At 40.9% G+C, this 16,306-nt stretch overlaps 1 protein-coding gene across 4 annotated transcripts in view; it reads left to right on the forward strand.

Moving 5' to 3' along the window:
* The window catches only part of CB1H4orf54 (chromosome B1 C4orf54 homolog), a 46,001-nt gene extending 37,801 nt beyond the window's left edge, over positions 1–8,200 (forward strand). For 3 of the 4 annotated variants that reach the window (XM_047856639.1, XM_047856641.1, XM_047856642.1), the window contains one exon: positions 8,064–8,200. The gene's annotated coding sequence lies outside the window, so the exon portion shown is untranslated. Of the gene's footprint in view, positions 1–3,880; positions 3,953–8,063 lie in introns of those variants that run through there. The other variant, XM_047856640.1, reaches the window with a different exon arrangement.
* The last annotated feature ends 8,106 nt before the right edge of the window (positions 8,201–16,306 follow it).

Genomic DNA, 16,306 nt, shown 5'->3' on the forward strand with positions numbered 1-16,306 from the left:
AAAGGCTTCTCTCCCTCCACATCTTCTCTCACTTGAAATGTCTTATACAAAGGGACTGTATATTTTAAGCTCTTGTTTTTCTGTTTCCAGATAGAGTACTTTTTCGTAGGGTGAGTTCAAGGTCTTTAGACACACACACACTTGACCATGAAAAGGGGGATATTCATCAGCTGCAGTGGCTTCTTGCATGGGCTGCTGGGTTTGATCCAGTCTGATCAGACTGAATCCACTATGCACGGCTGCTAATTCCTGTAAGACACTCGCTTTCATATCTGCATTCTTTCCTTTCGGAAAAGAATCAACCTCCACTTGCCCCCCTCTAGAAGAAATCAGATTAAGTAGATTCCTGATATCTGAATTAATCCAAATTCAGGCAGGAATCCTTGCTGTAAATACACTCCAGGGGACTTGATAGGAAAAATGAGTTTGGCTTGTCTGAACCAGGACGATCAGACAATCAGACAGGGGCAGCCTTCAATAGGAGCACAGAAGTGTCAGCACCGTGGGGACAAATTGGCCCCCTCATTTTCCTGTTTGCTTCAGATTAGGACGTGTTGGCATCATATATGCTTCTAGGACTTTCACTTTTGGTACGATCATACTGAACCAAGAAGGGAGGTGGAGAGGAGAGAAGCCGTTTCTCTGCTTATATGAAAGAAGTAAACCATTTTTCTCTTTTCCGAACTGAAGAGGAACAGAGGAACACTGCTTCTTTGTGCGATGAAAGGGCCTTAAGTCAGGAAGTAAGATCATTGAATCAGATTCACAGCTTCAGCTTCTCACCAGCTGTGTGTTCTTGGGCATGCAAACTCTTTAGCACTCATGACACTCACGTGTCAATAATATCTACCCTTCGGGGCCCCTGGGTGGCTCAGTCGGTTAAGTGTCTCTTGATTTAGGCTCAGGTCATGGTCTCATGGTTCATGAGATTGAGCCCCATATTGGACTCTGCACTGACAGAATCCTTGGGATTCTCTCTCCCTCTCTCTGCCCCTCCCCCACCTCTCAAAATAAAGAAATAAACGTTTAAAAAAATATCTCCGGCTGCCTGGGTGGCTCAGTGGGTTAAGCATCCAACTTCAGCTCAGGTCATGATCTCACCAGTCGTGAGTTCAAGCCCCGTGTCGGACTCTGTGCTGACAGCTCAGATCCCCGAGCCCTCACTCTCTGCCCCTCCCCCTCTAGTACTCTGTGTGTTCCTCTCTCCCTCTCTCAGAAACAAATAAACATTAAAAAAAATTAAACAAAATATCTACTCCTCAAAATTTACCTCAGTGTCAGATGGCATAATAGTATATTGCAAAGTATAAAACCTTTTTCAAATTCAGGGATTGTTGCTATGCATTACATTTATTAGACTTCTAGACATTAAGCCACCGTTCAAAAATCCTTGGGTCTTTGTGTCAAAAATTCCCTTGTTTTCCTTGCACTCTGGAAACAGAGAACTTGCATTCTTCCTCTGTGAGAGCTTGCAGCAGGCAGTGTATGATGATCACAAAGAGAGGGGTGTGGGGACTCAAGGTAAATAATGAATCTTTTATTCATTGTAAAAAAATTCAATCTGCTTCTGGAAGAGGCTCAGAATTAGACACCTAGTTTTGCAGAAAGAAAAGAGTAGCCTCTAGGCAAAAATGTTTTAATCTTCTAGACAGGTGGTGTGTTTACCTAAGGCTATTTTGGGGCAGCTAATCCTGCGAGGCCTTTGTGTGAGCCCTGGAGGTGCAGAAGCCAGGGGAAGAGAGGACACGACACAGAGGAGGGAACAACCGGGCACACGGGCACACGCTTGCCTAGTGTCCCTGCAGCAGCTGCCTCTGGCTTCCCTCCTGTCTGCTGAGTCTGGAGAGATTAGGCATGGAGTTGTTCCCATCAGACACAGATAGAAATCATAATTTTTAGTGTTCGAGATTTGAACAGTAATTTTTAAAAAAGGTTTTGCCTTTTGAAAGCACAGCCTTTTATTTTAGTCCCCAACCCCAAAGATAGAATGCAAAGCTGGCTTCTCAATTTAAGAAGACTTTGTTAGGAACTAACAATTAGCGTTTTGTATATAGGCAAAAATCTATTATCCAAATTCAGATAACTAATATCCTTCAAAACTCATCTTCCTGAAAGTCCTTTTCCACACTGTCAGTACAGAGCCCGACTCAGGGCTCGAACCCACAAAACGTGAGATCGTGACCGGAGATGAAATCAACAGACACTTAGCTGACTGAGCCACCCAGGTGCCCTACCTTCCTGAAAGTTCTATGCCACTTTCTGAAGAAAGTTAGATATGTGAAAAAGAAGTGTGTTGTTCTTTTTGGCATGTGAAAAAAATTGTAAACATTGCTCAGATATATCAAAAAAAATTACGTTGTACACATTCATCAGTGGAAGCTCCTATGGATGGTCAGGGTGAGAAGTCTTGAGAGCTGGTTTCAATTCAAGATATCCTAAGAATTTGATTTAAAATTCAGAGATTTTCCTTGAGGTAGAGTAGGAGTTTATGTGCCCCTTTTAACTAAGAAGTCACACAAGTGACTTGACCTGGTCACAGCATTTCATGGAGAAGAAAATTAAAGCTTAGAAGGAATGGCTTTGCTGAGGTGCCCAGGGAACGAGATAGCCAAGATCTGCAGAGGGGGCTCTGGGCTCTCGCTCGCAGCATGCACCCTGGGGGCCACTCTGTTCCTTGGTCGAAGGCCCGGAGCAAAGAAAGGATGGCAGAGAAGGATAGCGGGCCCTGTCCTGGCAGCCAGGACACCTGGGCTCTCTACTCTGTGCCTCTCTGGACATTTGTAAAATGAATGTTTGAACGAAATGCGCTAATTCCCTCATTCATCCGAGGAACATGAACCTCTTGTTTACACTCCACCAGCTACAGTGTGCTCTGCGGTGGGGAGAGCCCCACCCACGTGTGACCTGGTCCCCCAAGCCAAGAGGGCACAGATCCGTGCCCGCAGAGCTGCGAGACCAGGATTCAAGTCCTGTCTTAACCTTTAAGATTCCTTCCAGCTCAAATAATAATAATAAGTGTTTCAGCATCTATTTTTAGCTGTACCGTTGTACCAGGGAGCCTGGGGAGCTTTGCTCCGTCCCCCTGTGTATATCTGAGCATAACCAGGTGCCATCATCTCTGTCTGCTTATGCAGAATTTCCCTTTAGTTTTGCTTTCACAGAGGGGTCTTTCTGCTTCTCTCCTTCCTGTGGTCACTGCTGCTGTGCTCCTCAAACTTTGCCATGTAGCAGCCCGGCTGAGAAGATAATTAGCAGTATTATTCTTTTATCCTGACTTGGTAATGATGTCACACACTGTGACAAATGGATGAGGCTCTTCCCAGCTGGTGGCCTCGCGGCCAGTAGTCATGACAGGAGCCCATGCTCGACACACCGGTGTGCTGGGCACACCAGTTGCAAAACTTGGCTATTTTCTCCCTTGTCGTTAGGATTTTTCTGTTTTAGGCCTTTGCTGTTTGTCGGCTTTTGCTTTGAAAGTCCCTTTTCCACAGGATCTTCGATGCTTTTTCTGCTGAGACCATTTTTGTTTTAGTTTTCTGTTATTTGACATGTGTAGCTGAGGTTTTCCTTCCCTGACACATTCCCTCTCATGCTTTCTCCTGCCCACCCACTTAGACACCATCTTTCTGTTTTAAAATTTGAGTTGAGACTTGATTATAAATACCATTTACAAGGACACAAAGATAAAGTCAATAGGTGATAATAACAGAAGAAAACTTTAACTGGCATCATGCCTGCCACACAGCGGTTAACGCAGTTATTTTGTTTCAGTGAATGTCTTCTGTTTTTCCTATAAGACGATCTATTTGTCGTTTCATTTCTGAGTGTGCCTTATGTTGCTCCTACATGTTGGTCTTTCTTTTCTTCTTACTTCCTCCAGGTTCTTTCCACGGCTCAATAGAGCCCCCCACATCAGCAGCTGAAGTGGAAAGAGAGAGGGGCTGGATGCAGGGGCAACTGTTTCTGGAAAGTTCTAAGGAGGCCCTAGAGGGGTCCTCAGATGGTCGAACCCTGTCTCTTGCATTGAAATTACAGGAGGAACCTGGGGCTCAGAACAGTTAAGTGACCTTTCATGAGTCACTGTGCCCCTGAAGGCAGAATTGGGACTAAAAACCCAAAGTATCCCATGCGAGAGCCTTTTTCCAATTTGCTTCTTTCTTGCTCTTCATTTCCCCTTTTCTTTTTCTCCTTTGGTGGTCTCTTCTTTGGTGGTCCCTCTTCCTGGTGTCTGTCCAACCAGTTCACTACCTATCTCTTTCTTCCTTTAGCGTTGGTCTGAGAATTTCATTTACTTTCTGTTCGTTGCTTTTTGTTTTTGTTTGACAACTTTATTTTTTTTATTAATTTTAATGTTTATTCATTTACTTTGAGAGAGAAAGAGAGAGAGCAGGGAAGGAGCAGTGCGGGGGTGGGGGTGGGGGGGTGGGGTGGGGTGGGGATGGGAAGAATCCCAAGTAGGTTCTGTGTTTTCAGCGCGGAGCCTGAAGCAGGGCTCGAGCTTGCAAACCCCGAGATCATGACCTGAGCTGAAGTCAAGAGTCGGATGCTTAATGGACTGAGCCACCCAGGTGACCTTGTTTGGCAATTTTATTCCCTTGTACGGACCCTTTTTTCCCATTCACTTGCAGTTGATTTAGTTGGATGTCCCACCTTGCTTCCTTCTTTCTCCTCACCTTTTCTTTCTGTGGTTTGTTTTTATCACCACCTGGGTGGCCTGAAGGACACTGCTCCCTGCCTGCTCCCTCACCTGCACATTCTTTGCAGCTTCCTGTAGGAGGCCAGGTGTCAGGGCCGCGGGCCATAAGCGCGGCATTTCATTTGCAGTTCATTCTGTAATCACATTCCTGAATTGATTTGTTCAATTTTTTTCTAACTTTGTTGTGGCTTCCTCTGTCTGTTATTATCTATAGCTGCTCTTTTGTTGGATTATCTTCTTAATGTCTTTTTTGCTTTTTCTCCCTTTCTCTTTTCTTGGATTGTAGCTTCCCTCGAGCTTATTATTTGGTGCCTCCCTCCACAATTGTATTAATACCTTTTTGTTTTCTTTACCATCTATAAAATTAATAATAAATGAAAAGTAATAGCTAATGTATATTAATCATTTGTTATATATCAAGACTTCATATCATGCCATTGGATTCTGAAAGTAAGGAGATACTATTTTTAATTCCTGTTTACAAATGAAAAAATAGCTTGTCCCAGATCCACAGATCAGCTGAAATCCAGGCCCCTGGAGCTCTGTGGCCCATGCTCTTGCAGATGACCCCTTGTATGCCCACTTCGTTTACTCTCTGCTCCAGGTGTCAGTTTCTGGCTGTGAATTGTCTCTCTCCCCTTATCTGGGGAAAAAGAGAAGAGAATAAGGGTAACAAATTGACCCTGAACTGTCAATGTCTAGCATATGCTAAGTCTCCATGTGTGTTTTTCTTTTGATTTAAAAATTAGCTGTCCTTAGTTATTAGAACATCTTATGCATCAAAGAGAATTCAAGCCAGTTTCAGAAACTTTGGGAGTGGCTGTGGCTCCCAGTGATGGGGGAGAGGGTGGTAATTGTGGTATGTGGGGGAGGGGTGGGTATAGGTTGTCCGTGTGAGAGTGGGATCCTCATGGATGCCAATGGGTTCGTGCATTTTAGTTGAGGAGGGACTGTGGGGCTTTGACTAAATAAAGGCCAAGTAGGTGCACCTTGAGGTCAGGCAACCCTGGCTTAAATTCTAACGCTCGTATTACTTTGCATAAGGGATTTGTCATGTCTGGGCCTCGGTTTCTTCAACTGTAAAATGGAAATACCTTGCAGGAGTGTTGGGACGAATGAGTTATAAAACCGTTACAAAGGACATAGCAAACAGCTCAGGGCACATAGTAAGAGTTTAGTCTCCCTTGGAGACTAGAACCCTATAAATGCCTCAGAGCCCCCTCATCTTTCAGGCCCTCACGAGAGCAGAAAATTGGTCCTTATCTACGCGGACTTCCAGGACAGCAACAGGGGCCTGTATCCAGGATTGCTTTATATTTCCCCCAACGGAAAGCAATGCCCACAGCCCCAGAGTCCCCTTTGAGCTGGCTTATCTCTAAGGGCAGGCCCGTTGGCTGCGGGTCAGGGTACTCTAGTATCAAGGCCTTCCAGAATGTTATACAACTCTGCAGATAGCTTGCCAGCTGCATGTAGAGATTTTCCTGTCTGGGCACAGGTCTGTGTGAGCAAGGGAAAATCTGACCCAGCATCACTGCTGAACTCTGTCATGTGTTCTGGTCCTATAACCATGGGAAGTCATCCAGGCCAAACTGCCCGGTGACACAGTATAGTCACCCCTCTCATCTTTACTGGCTTCTTCATGATCCTCTGATAGGTTAAACTGGTGGATTTTCTTACTCGACCCTTAACAAGAATCGGACTAACTTTATTACTTGCAAAATTTCAAATAAAATTCCTCTGAAGTTAATGGAAGCAGAGCCAGTGTCCTGCAAATGAATGAAAAGGTGATATCTGGACTATGCGTCCCTAAAAATGGTCCCAGTCGATTGTATAAATAGGTTTCTCCTCCGTTTCTCAGGCTGTTCTCACCATCCTGGAGTACGCCTCCCACCCACCCCACCGCTGTCGGCGCCCATCTCCACCCGCACCACCACCCCACATCTTAGCCTGTTCAGGGAATCTTTGCAAATCTTGCCTCACGATGGACTCAGCCTGTGTGGTTGTCAGATCCATGGATCCTTGAATCTCATACTCTGCTTCTTAGTCTTCTATTTTCTTCTCCTCCCCTTGTAATTATATTTTCTTTTCCAGTTGCTGCTTTCTATGCCCTAAGGTAGGAAAAACCTAAATTTCACAAATGAGAAGTCTCCAAACCCATCTCGGTGTCTTTCATCCTGGAGGTCACTCCTCAATATAGAAGACAAAAGAATAAAATAAACAAACATGAAGTATATACATATGAAATCATAGTTATTCTTAAAGACTTTTTTTTTCTTATGTATTTAACACAAGTCAATTTTTAGATGACAGGATTAAAATGTCCCTTGTCGAGCTACTCTGATTGCATATAATTGATTAGATAGCTGTTATTTGATACTCCTCAGAGGTTATTTTTCACATGACAGGGTGTTCTTAATCCTTAACAAATATTACCTGTAGGCCACTCTATATCTGTCTTCATAATATTATGTTCAAATATCAACTCTCAAATGTCAGAAAAAAATGTTTTTTAAAGCATAGTTTTAGTAGACTTACTATAGAGAGATCAACAGAAAAGGCTAATTTTCAGTAAGCTTTTAATCTTGTGATAGAATGGATTTAACTAAGTTATAGGCAATAATCAGTGTGTCTCATTTTAATCAAAATGCACTGTACGAAATTCTACATAATTTAGGTAGTGATTGTTCACTTATAAGAATTCTCAGTATAGGGTTTACTCACTTAACTGGATTACTAACTCATAAATTTCAAATATTTCTATTTAGCTTAAATATCATTTCTGCATGATATTTTAGGAATGTATCTATCACAGTTTTATCTCTGCTGTGGATGATTTCAATGAAACTAAACATTTAACTCTAAAATCATTTTTCAATAGTTGATTGATTCGATTCAAGTTTCAAAGAGAAGCTTTTCTTTGGGTACTTTCTTAAAGTCACTATAATGTCTAAGGAAATTCAGAAACACATTTGCCAACTACAATTTAAAATATGATCTTCATCATTATTAATGTTGAAATTAGCCAAATAGTCAAATAAAATGTACCTTGATATCCTTCTTTAGAAGTGAGATCTACTGGGGTGCCTGGGTGGCTCAGTCGGTTGAGCGTCCGACTTCGGCTCAGGTCATGATCTCACAGTTTGTGCGTTTGAGCCCTGCGTGGGGCTCTGTGCTGACCTCTTGCTCAGAGCCTGGAGCCTGCTTTGGATTCTGTGTCTCCTTCTCTCTTCTGCCCCTCCCCCGCTCACGCTTCGTCTCACTCTGTTTCTCAAAGATAAATAAATAAATGTAAAAAAGAAAAATTAAAAAAAAGAAGTGAGATTTACTTTTAGTCTAACAATCTTTTCTTGACCATGTTTGTTTATAGGAGCAAGACGGAAGATGGACTATTCTGTAATCTGAAGGTTGCATTGTAACAGCACTAAGAATGCATCTGAAACACTTCCTCTACATGTGTTATTCTTAGTTTTTGCTTCTTATAAACCAAGTGTGTAAGTTTCTATATTTTCCTGAACAACCCTGTTAAAACAGTTTGTGTTATTTTAGTTTTACTAAGCTGATTGAATGGTTGCAGTTTTTCCCCTGTGAAACGATTTCTTTTTATACTATAATACAGAATATAAGCTTTCTCTTCATCTCTCCCTTCTGTACTTGTGACTAGGCAAACAATCCCTTCAGTGTTTTCATAGTTCAATCAAAACACACAGCAGAATGAGATTGGTTCTGTTGTAAACCACATCAGTAAATCAATAATCTGGATTACAAATCTCCTTATGGGTTCTCGGAATATGTGAGGATTGTTTGATTTTTAAATATGATGGGTCTGCATTTTGAATCACATACGAGCCAAGCCTAGTCATTCCCTTGGTTATGTTCTACATGTTCTTTTATTGGGTTTAGCATGATTTCAAATGTGATTGTGAAAAAATAGTAGTTTTCATTCTTGGGCTTTGTTTTAATTTTCCCATTTGTACAACGCCATGACACTATCTGTCGCCTTAAAATAGAATGGCTTGAAATACTGAAGAGCCAGTGACTGCATTTAAAATTAAGTTCTTAGTCTCAGAGAAGTATAAAATACCTATTTTCCTCTTGGAATCCAACCTTTGTTATGAGTGGATAGCAGTTTTTTGTCTTCTTCGGTGATTCCCTCTCTCCATAGTTGCATGCTCCTCTCTCACGGGGTTGCCTGAAGTCTGAGGAGTGGCCTGTTTGGGGCAGTAGAGTGGAATGTGAACTGATTCAGTGGCTCTGATTCTCTCCAGCCCCAGCCATACAGATAGCAGTGACCTAGGATTGTATCACTTGCTCCCTATGGCTTTAAGAGATGTTGAGAATCCAAATCACAGAATCTTTCATCGACTTTCAATACTGCCTCCGCTGAAACTCAATTCTGAAGGTTATTTTAGTGAGTGTTCACAGTGAGTCCTGATGAGTTGATTGGAGAGATAAATATTTAGTTTGTCGTAATTAGTAAGCATGCCAACATATACTCAACAAATGATACATTGGAATATTTCTTACTTTTAAAAAGAATAACTTGAAGGTTCTCCCAGGCGTTCTTTAAGGAGTTTCCTCTTATCTGTTTATTTGTTCAAAGGCAAGTCATCCTGGTAAAACATTTTTTAAGATCCTTATTTTGATTTTAATGATCATCGGTATTTGGTTTCTGCTTAAATTTTTTTCTTGAAGCCACAGAATTTTATGCTATTCATGACTGAAGATGTGAGTAAAACCTAAGACTGATTTTTGTGTGATTGACGTAATCTCATTTGTAGTTAGGCTTCCCGTCTCAGACTCTTGTAGGAAAAATGACTCAATTTCTCTTTTAGGGCCTTCCCGAAAGGGATCTTCCTTTAAAATGAAATTCTGTTGGGTAGAAGAAAAGGTTTGAGGCAGGAATAGTCAGCTCTGGTCACGATTCCATCAATGGGCTGATGAGCAATGAAATGAATGCCTCTATGAGACAAGAAGCATGAAATATAAAACAGCCTCTGTGTATAGAAAAGATGACCTTGTACCATACTGGGGCAAGCCTTATTTCTTTGTCACGGAGGTCTTCTCACCCAGGTGCAGCAGCAGTGTCACCCCAGAATTGCCTTAATTTTTCACCACTCTTACCACATTCAGCCATTTTCAGGAGAGATTGGCTAGGTATGAGGTCATTTAGTATTAAAACAAGGAGGTAGAATCGATTTCAAAGAGCTCAAACCTGTAGTGCCCAAAGAAGCACCATGAATTCTCAAATATTTGAACACATCTGGCAAAACCGACATAGGATTTGGGTGGATAGTACCGGAATTGACAAGACTGTTTTAAAAACGCGTGTGACTTTTAGGCAAACCCAGTGATCATACTGAGTAGTCAACTGCTTGCCAGGTCTTCAAAAAGAGAGACATTTCCTTCCCTGGAAAATGTGGTCGAATTCTTACCTGGGGGCCTGGGGACCCCATAAGCTATTTATCATTATCTATCACCAGCAGATCTGAGCCTTAAATTCTCACACTGAGGTAAACTAGTACAGAAACCAGGAAAGAAAAGAGAACTTTTCACTCATTGGTTCTATCAGAGAGGCCACATCTTCTAAGAAGCTGCCAAGGACGTAGTAAATGTCCAAGTGGTTAAAATGGAACTTTAAAAATAGTATTCTATGACTACCACATTGTTTATTGATAATTTTATGGTCCTCTATTTCATCAAACAAAAAAAACAAAAACAAAAAAACAAAAAAAACCAAACCAATGCTGCTGGCCATTTACTACCTCAAGTGATAGGGACGAACGTTTTTAAACACGTGGTAATTCTAAATCCTCATTTTCAGTGTTTCGTTATTTCTTGAGGTTGCATTGCTGTTGGAATGAGGTGGTTGTGCCCTTCCTGTTTCAACCAAAGTTACGTGGAATAAAGCAAGAGTCTATGAAGCCTTTTGATCCATAAAACTATTACCCTAACGATGTCCCTTTAGCTACTGAGCTACTACCCTTTTATGTCTTATGTACACAAAACCATTAATGAAGCATGTAGCATTTCCCAAATAGTGACTTGAGCTTGAATCTAACGAGAGTCTGGTTTATGCCATTTCCACTCAGGGTTACATGTGTGACTCAGTTTTCCAGAGGAACCACAGGGCATTGTCCATAGAAAACTTAACCCGTTTCCTCTTTCCCCCTGTTGGTTAAATAGTCAGGTGGAAATTTACTCCATTTGAGTTGTTTCTGGAAAACTGAACACATTTTTAACCAGTGTGAAAATTTTCATCCGCAAGAATATATTTTCTTAGAAGCACTCACTGAAATTGCCCTCAGGATTAAATGAAGCCCAAATATGCAGTTAGTGACTTAATATATAAGCTCTCTGTCTGTCTGTATATGTCTTTATATGTTTGTATGTATATGGCTCTCTATGTACCACTGAGTAAATAAGCTAAAACAGATTACGCTTTGCCATCTTTATGACAAATCTCAAATGTTAACACACAGTTCAAATTCATCCTTATAACAATAGGAAATACCTAGCGATATAAATTTCTTTATCTTAATTTCAGATTTGACTTTATCATTGTTGCCTCTTAAAGAGATAATGCATTTTAATTATTTTCATACTTCATAGAAATGAAAGTCTGTGTTTGCTACAAATTGAATGCTCACGCTACCTGAAATAATACTTTGGACTGCAGGACAGTATTGATTCTTAAGTAGATTCCCTATAATCTCATGATAAGTATATATATGTGCATGAGAAAACACATTCAATAATAGTCTCTGTGTTTAAAAACTATCATGGTATACATTTTCCTATGTGGTGCTTGAAGAGTTTTCATTCTACAGTTTACAAGGTGTAGGTTTGCACCCCAAATTCTCAGGGTATAGTATTTTACCCAATACTTGAAAGCAAAAGGTGCCCTGTGTTTTATCAGTACTGTTGAGGAGAAAAATTATGTGTAGGCTTGTTTTAGAAAACTACTTATAAAAAGTCAAATTCATAAAATATGTTAGGCTTTTTCATAATTTCTAAGAAGATATACATATAGATATGATATATATTTTCAAGAGACTGTTTCTATATTCTTAACTAATTTCTGGGTCCTAAGTAGACCTCACAGGTGCGTAAAATCATTAAGAAAGCATGTAGCATTTGCTAAATTGTACCTTGAGCTTGAATCTAATCAGAATCGCAGACTCTGGTTCTCTGGGGGAAAAAAAAAAAAAAAAAAAAAAAAAAGCACATCCATCTGTGACACGTGCGACTACAAGGCCCAGAGGAAGATTCTGAAAATTGGACTCATTTGTATGCCCCGTGTCTCAGAAGAGAACTGAACGTTCACAGCACAGCAGTATTTGTAAGCTGTTAACATTCTTGTTTCATGTTGCAACTAGAGCATATTATTAGATTTATTCCTATTTAATTCAAAATGGTGCAGAATAAAACACACACACACACACACACACAACACATCAAATTTGATTTCCTTTTTTTAAGTTTCATATTTGCTTTTTCACAAGCTAGTGTTAATGGCAGTCCTTGCCAGGGTTCCCTGAATTTACCCTTCCTACCTGGATCTGTTTTCTAGCAGGCAGTCCTTTCTTTTTCTCCCTCTTTGAGGATGTAGATGTCTGTATTTACATTGAAATCGTATTATTGTATACTAAAGACAGTGGTTGTTGAAAAGAATGTGAAGACTGTGGAAGTTATGTCCCAAACAGAGAAGAGGAAATTGTGTGGTAAATAGAGAAAGACATTGGATAATGCTGGATTGTGCCCCTGACGATGAAAAAGCCAGAGGTAAATGGAAAGAATGTGAAAATTAAAACTGCTCTCAAGGCAGAAATCATGGTGGAAAAGTTCCTACCTGAGGTCTGATTCAATTATAAAACACAGTGAGCTTGGCCAATGGGACTGTGAAATCAGCCCAACAGCTCGGAGAATTATGCTCTCGGTGTGTTGCACATGGAGAAAACTACTAGACAAGGACTCGTGAGACTGGCCTACTTACCTTTAACTGCAGCATTTGTAAGTGATTGTGCAATCTTGTGTAATGGTCTTTTATTTGGACTTGTTTGAAAAAGAAATGTTTTGTTGTTGTTGTTTTTCAGTAAAAGTAACCGCAAAGAAAACATGCATTGTTTGTCTCTATTTGAACTCAAAAATCAAGCTTTGGGCATTTTGATTTTCTTCTGTATCCTACCTTCACTTAACTAAAATCCTCTATCATAATGTTTTACGTCCAGGTTGTGTTAGTTTTTGATTGCTGCGGTAACCACAAACTTAGTGGCTTAAGACAACACAAATTTATCATCTTACGCTTCTGAAGATCGGAAGTCTGGTATGGGTCTTTCCCTGTACCAGAGTATTTCACCTGACCAACCGAAGACATCTAACTGTGTCATTAAGTAGCATTGTGAGGAGCACCTGCCAAGGTATGTGATGCTCTGGTGACGCCCAAGAGCAACCTAGACAAGTTTCCCTGAGGGCACACATGGAGGCCCAGGAAATTGTGCTTGTCCCCTTCAAAGCATAAATATTAGAGGCACACATTTTGGAGACCGAGCGCACAGTGAGGATCAATGCTGTAACAAGTTCTTTAAGGCAACCACTTATCAACTGGAGTTGATCAAAGCCCCCAAAATATTTGAGCCCACATTCCACAAAGAGAGATGTCCAGGATCCCTCACATATGTCCAGGGGTTGGGGGTAATGGGGCAAGAAAGAGTTGAGGACAGTTACAAGCCTTATGTTTTCCTGAGTCACCTGAAGATTCCAGGTCTTGTTTCCAGTGAATTCTCAAATTCCATTCTCCATTTTGCATCGTGTTCACGGTGTTACTCAACACTGCATTGCCCCCATGGAGTTTAAGGCAGTACACCCATCAAATCCTGGGCATTCCAGACTCAAAACTATATGTAGGGCAGGATTTGGAGGAAGGTTTAGGGAGCATGGGTTGGAGATTAGCAGGTACTCCCATCGCATGGCAGCCAGCTGCATCAGCAAATACCTTAAATCCGAACCAATGATATCCCCATTTTAGATAATCTCTGGTGTCTCTGGTGTTAGATGATTTCACTGGTTGTTGACTTCACTTGTACTTCAACCATTCTCCCTATTATGACATCCCTCTCCCTCCTTCATCCTCTGCTTCCTCTGCTCCTTACTTTCTGGCTTAGAATCCTCTAACATCCTATTATTTCTTACACAGAGCAATTCGGCCACCTAATGAAGCCCCACTAATGCAGACCCACTACAATATCTGCAGAAGACCCATCTTCATAACCAAGTACATGCATTGCTCTAGCTTTGTATTGCTAAGTGACAATTCACCACCAAACAGGGGCTTAAAACCCACAAAAACCATTTGCTTAGCTCGTGAATCTGTAACTTGGGCAGGGTTCAGCATGGGAGGCTTGGCTGTGTTTTACACAGCCGCTCAACTAGGGACCAGAGAATCTACTTCCATGATGGTTTACTGATATGACTGGAAAGCTGATGTTATTGGCCAGGCATTCAGCAAGGCCTCAGTTTCTCTTCACCTGGGCTTCTCCTTGGGCTGCTTGGGCTTCCTCAAAACATGGTGGCTGACTTCCAACAATGAGTATCCCAACAGACAGTAGCAGATACTACCAGTTCCCAAGGCCTCAATTCATGCAGGGACATAGCATCCACTTTCATCACACTCTATTTGACAAGCAAACACAGAATCCTGATTCAATAGGCTAGAACTCAGATCCCATCTCTCAACAGGAAGAGTATCAAATAATTTGGGGACATGTTTTAAAGGCAGTATGCTGATTAAGGTGTGTTTTTAAACAGGTATTTTTTTTTTTAAATAAAAGGAATTCTAAAGTCAGTTTTCAGGTTAGTGTAGGCTCAGATTCTAGAAAATTCTAGATTCTAGAATTATTCTAGAAAATATTTAGAATGACAGCAGCCTGTACAAGGTTTAGTGGGCACGCTGTGTGTGTGTGTGTTGGGTATATGTTGGAATCTCACAGAGCAGAAATCTCTGTTGAGTTTCCAGTGTGGAGGGACTCAATATCCTTTGGGAATGAATGAATGCCTACTATATGCCAGGTGCTCTAATTCATGAAGAGGTTCAGATTTCAGGAAGCCCTTAAATATGGTGAGAATGCCTGATATGCTGGTGAAACTATCTGGTCTAAGCCTTGTCAAAGGCATGGAGAATGAAAGAGGAACCTGGCTAAGAGCCGCAAAGAAGATATCCAAGCCAACGACCCAGCATGGGGCAAGCGGGGAACAGAGGGGGAAGTGAGAAGAGAACCAGGAAAACCAGAACAGTAGCAAGAGACCCAAAATGAAGAGCTATGTAGTTGTGCAGGGAGCAGGGAGCTACTGAAGGGCAATAGTAGACCGGTACTAAAAAGGGTATACACGAGGAGAAGCAACACACCCAGAGCCCTTTGACAGGAAGTTTATCCCACAGGAGTGGTGTGAAAAGACAGTCAAAGACAGAGCCAAAACTACGATTTCTTTTGCCCCTTGAAGTTACAACCTTCATCAACAGATTGTCGTCAACTGTAATCTTCTCTGAATGCTAATGTACTTCAGTACACTGGATACAGAATAAGAACAGGTTTTATTACATACATATGTGTATGGACACACACTAGAAATACAATATTGCAAAATAACATTATGTTGTACTCTATATTACCTCTAGCCTGAGGTTAGCATTCAAGAAATATTAACTACTATGCTATGCCTCTCCATTACAGCACTTCTGCTTTTGAAAAATTCAAATTCACTGCTGTAGAGGTTGCTTAAAAATACTCAAACTGTTTATTTGGACATGTTCTACTTAGCATAATAATGCATGTTCTTTGAAGGAAATTGAGAGAATGTCAGGATATTCTAGAAACTGAAGAGTTGAGAAAATTTGTCATCACCCAGAGGTACTCACTACATAAACTGCTTTCTAGGAATAAATACTTGTAAGTATATTTGATACTTTATATGCTTTTTTATAGTCTACTTTTTTGCTTCATAAAATTATAAACCTACCTCCTTTTTAAAAAAATGTTTATTTTTGAGAGAGAGAGAGAGAGAGAGAGAGAGCAAGAGTGGGAGAAGGGGAGAGAGAGGGAGACAGAGAATCCCAAGAAGGTTCCACACCATCAGTGCAGACTCCAATGCAGGGCTCAAATTCATGAACCATGAGATCATGACCTGAGCCAAAATCAACAGTCAGTAGCTTGACTGACTGAGCCACCCAGGCACCTCGAAACCTACCTCCTTATCTTCCCATATCCTTAGAGGAATAATTTTTAACAGCTGTATCTTATTTCCTCAGATGGCATCATAATTTGTTTAATCAATCTCATATTTTAAGTACTTGGTTTTTATAGCTTTGGGCTGTGAAAATGATACTTCAGTGAACATCTTTGAACACAAATCTTTTCAAGCATCTCTGATTATTTCCTTGAGATAAAGCCCTCTAAGTGGAATTACTGAATGAAAAGGACATGACCATTCTTAAAACTTGAGACACATGGGATTTTGAGATGTCTCCCTACCTCCTTTATCCCAGTTCTGCACACCCACCCCGTAACATGAAAACTCACCATCTACAAACTTCATATTTGAGTACTTGTTTAAAAT

The sequence above is a fragment of the Prionailurus viverrinus genome, chromosome B1 (assembly GCF_022837055.1).
Source record: "Prionailurus viverrinus isolate Anna chromosome B1, UM_Priviv_1.0, whole genome shotgun sequence".
NCBI lineage: Eukaryota > Metazoa > Chordata > Mammalia > Carnivora > Felidae > Prionailurus > Prionailurus viverrinus.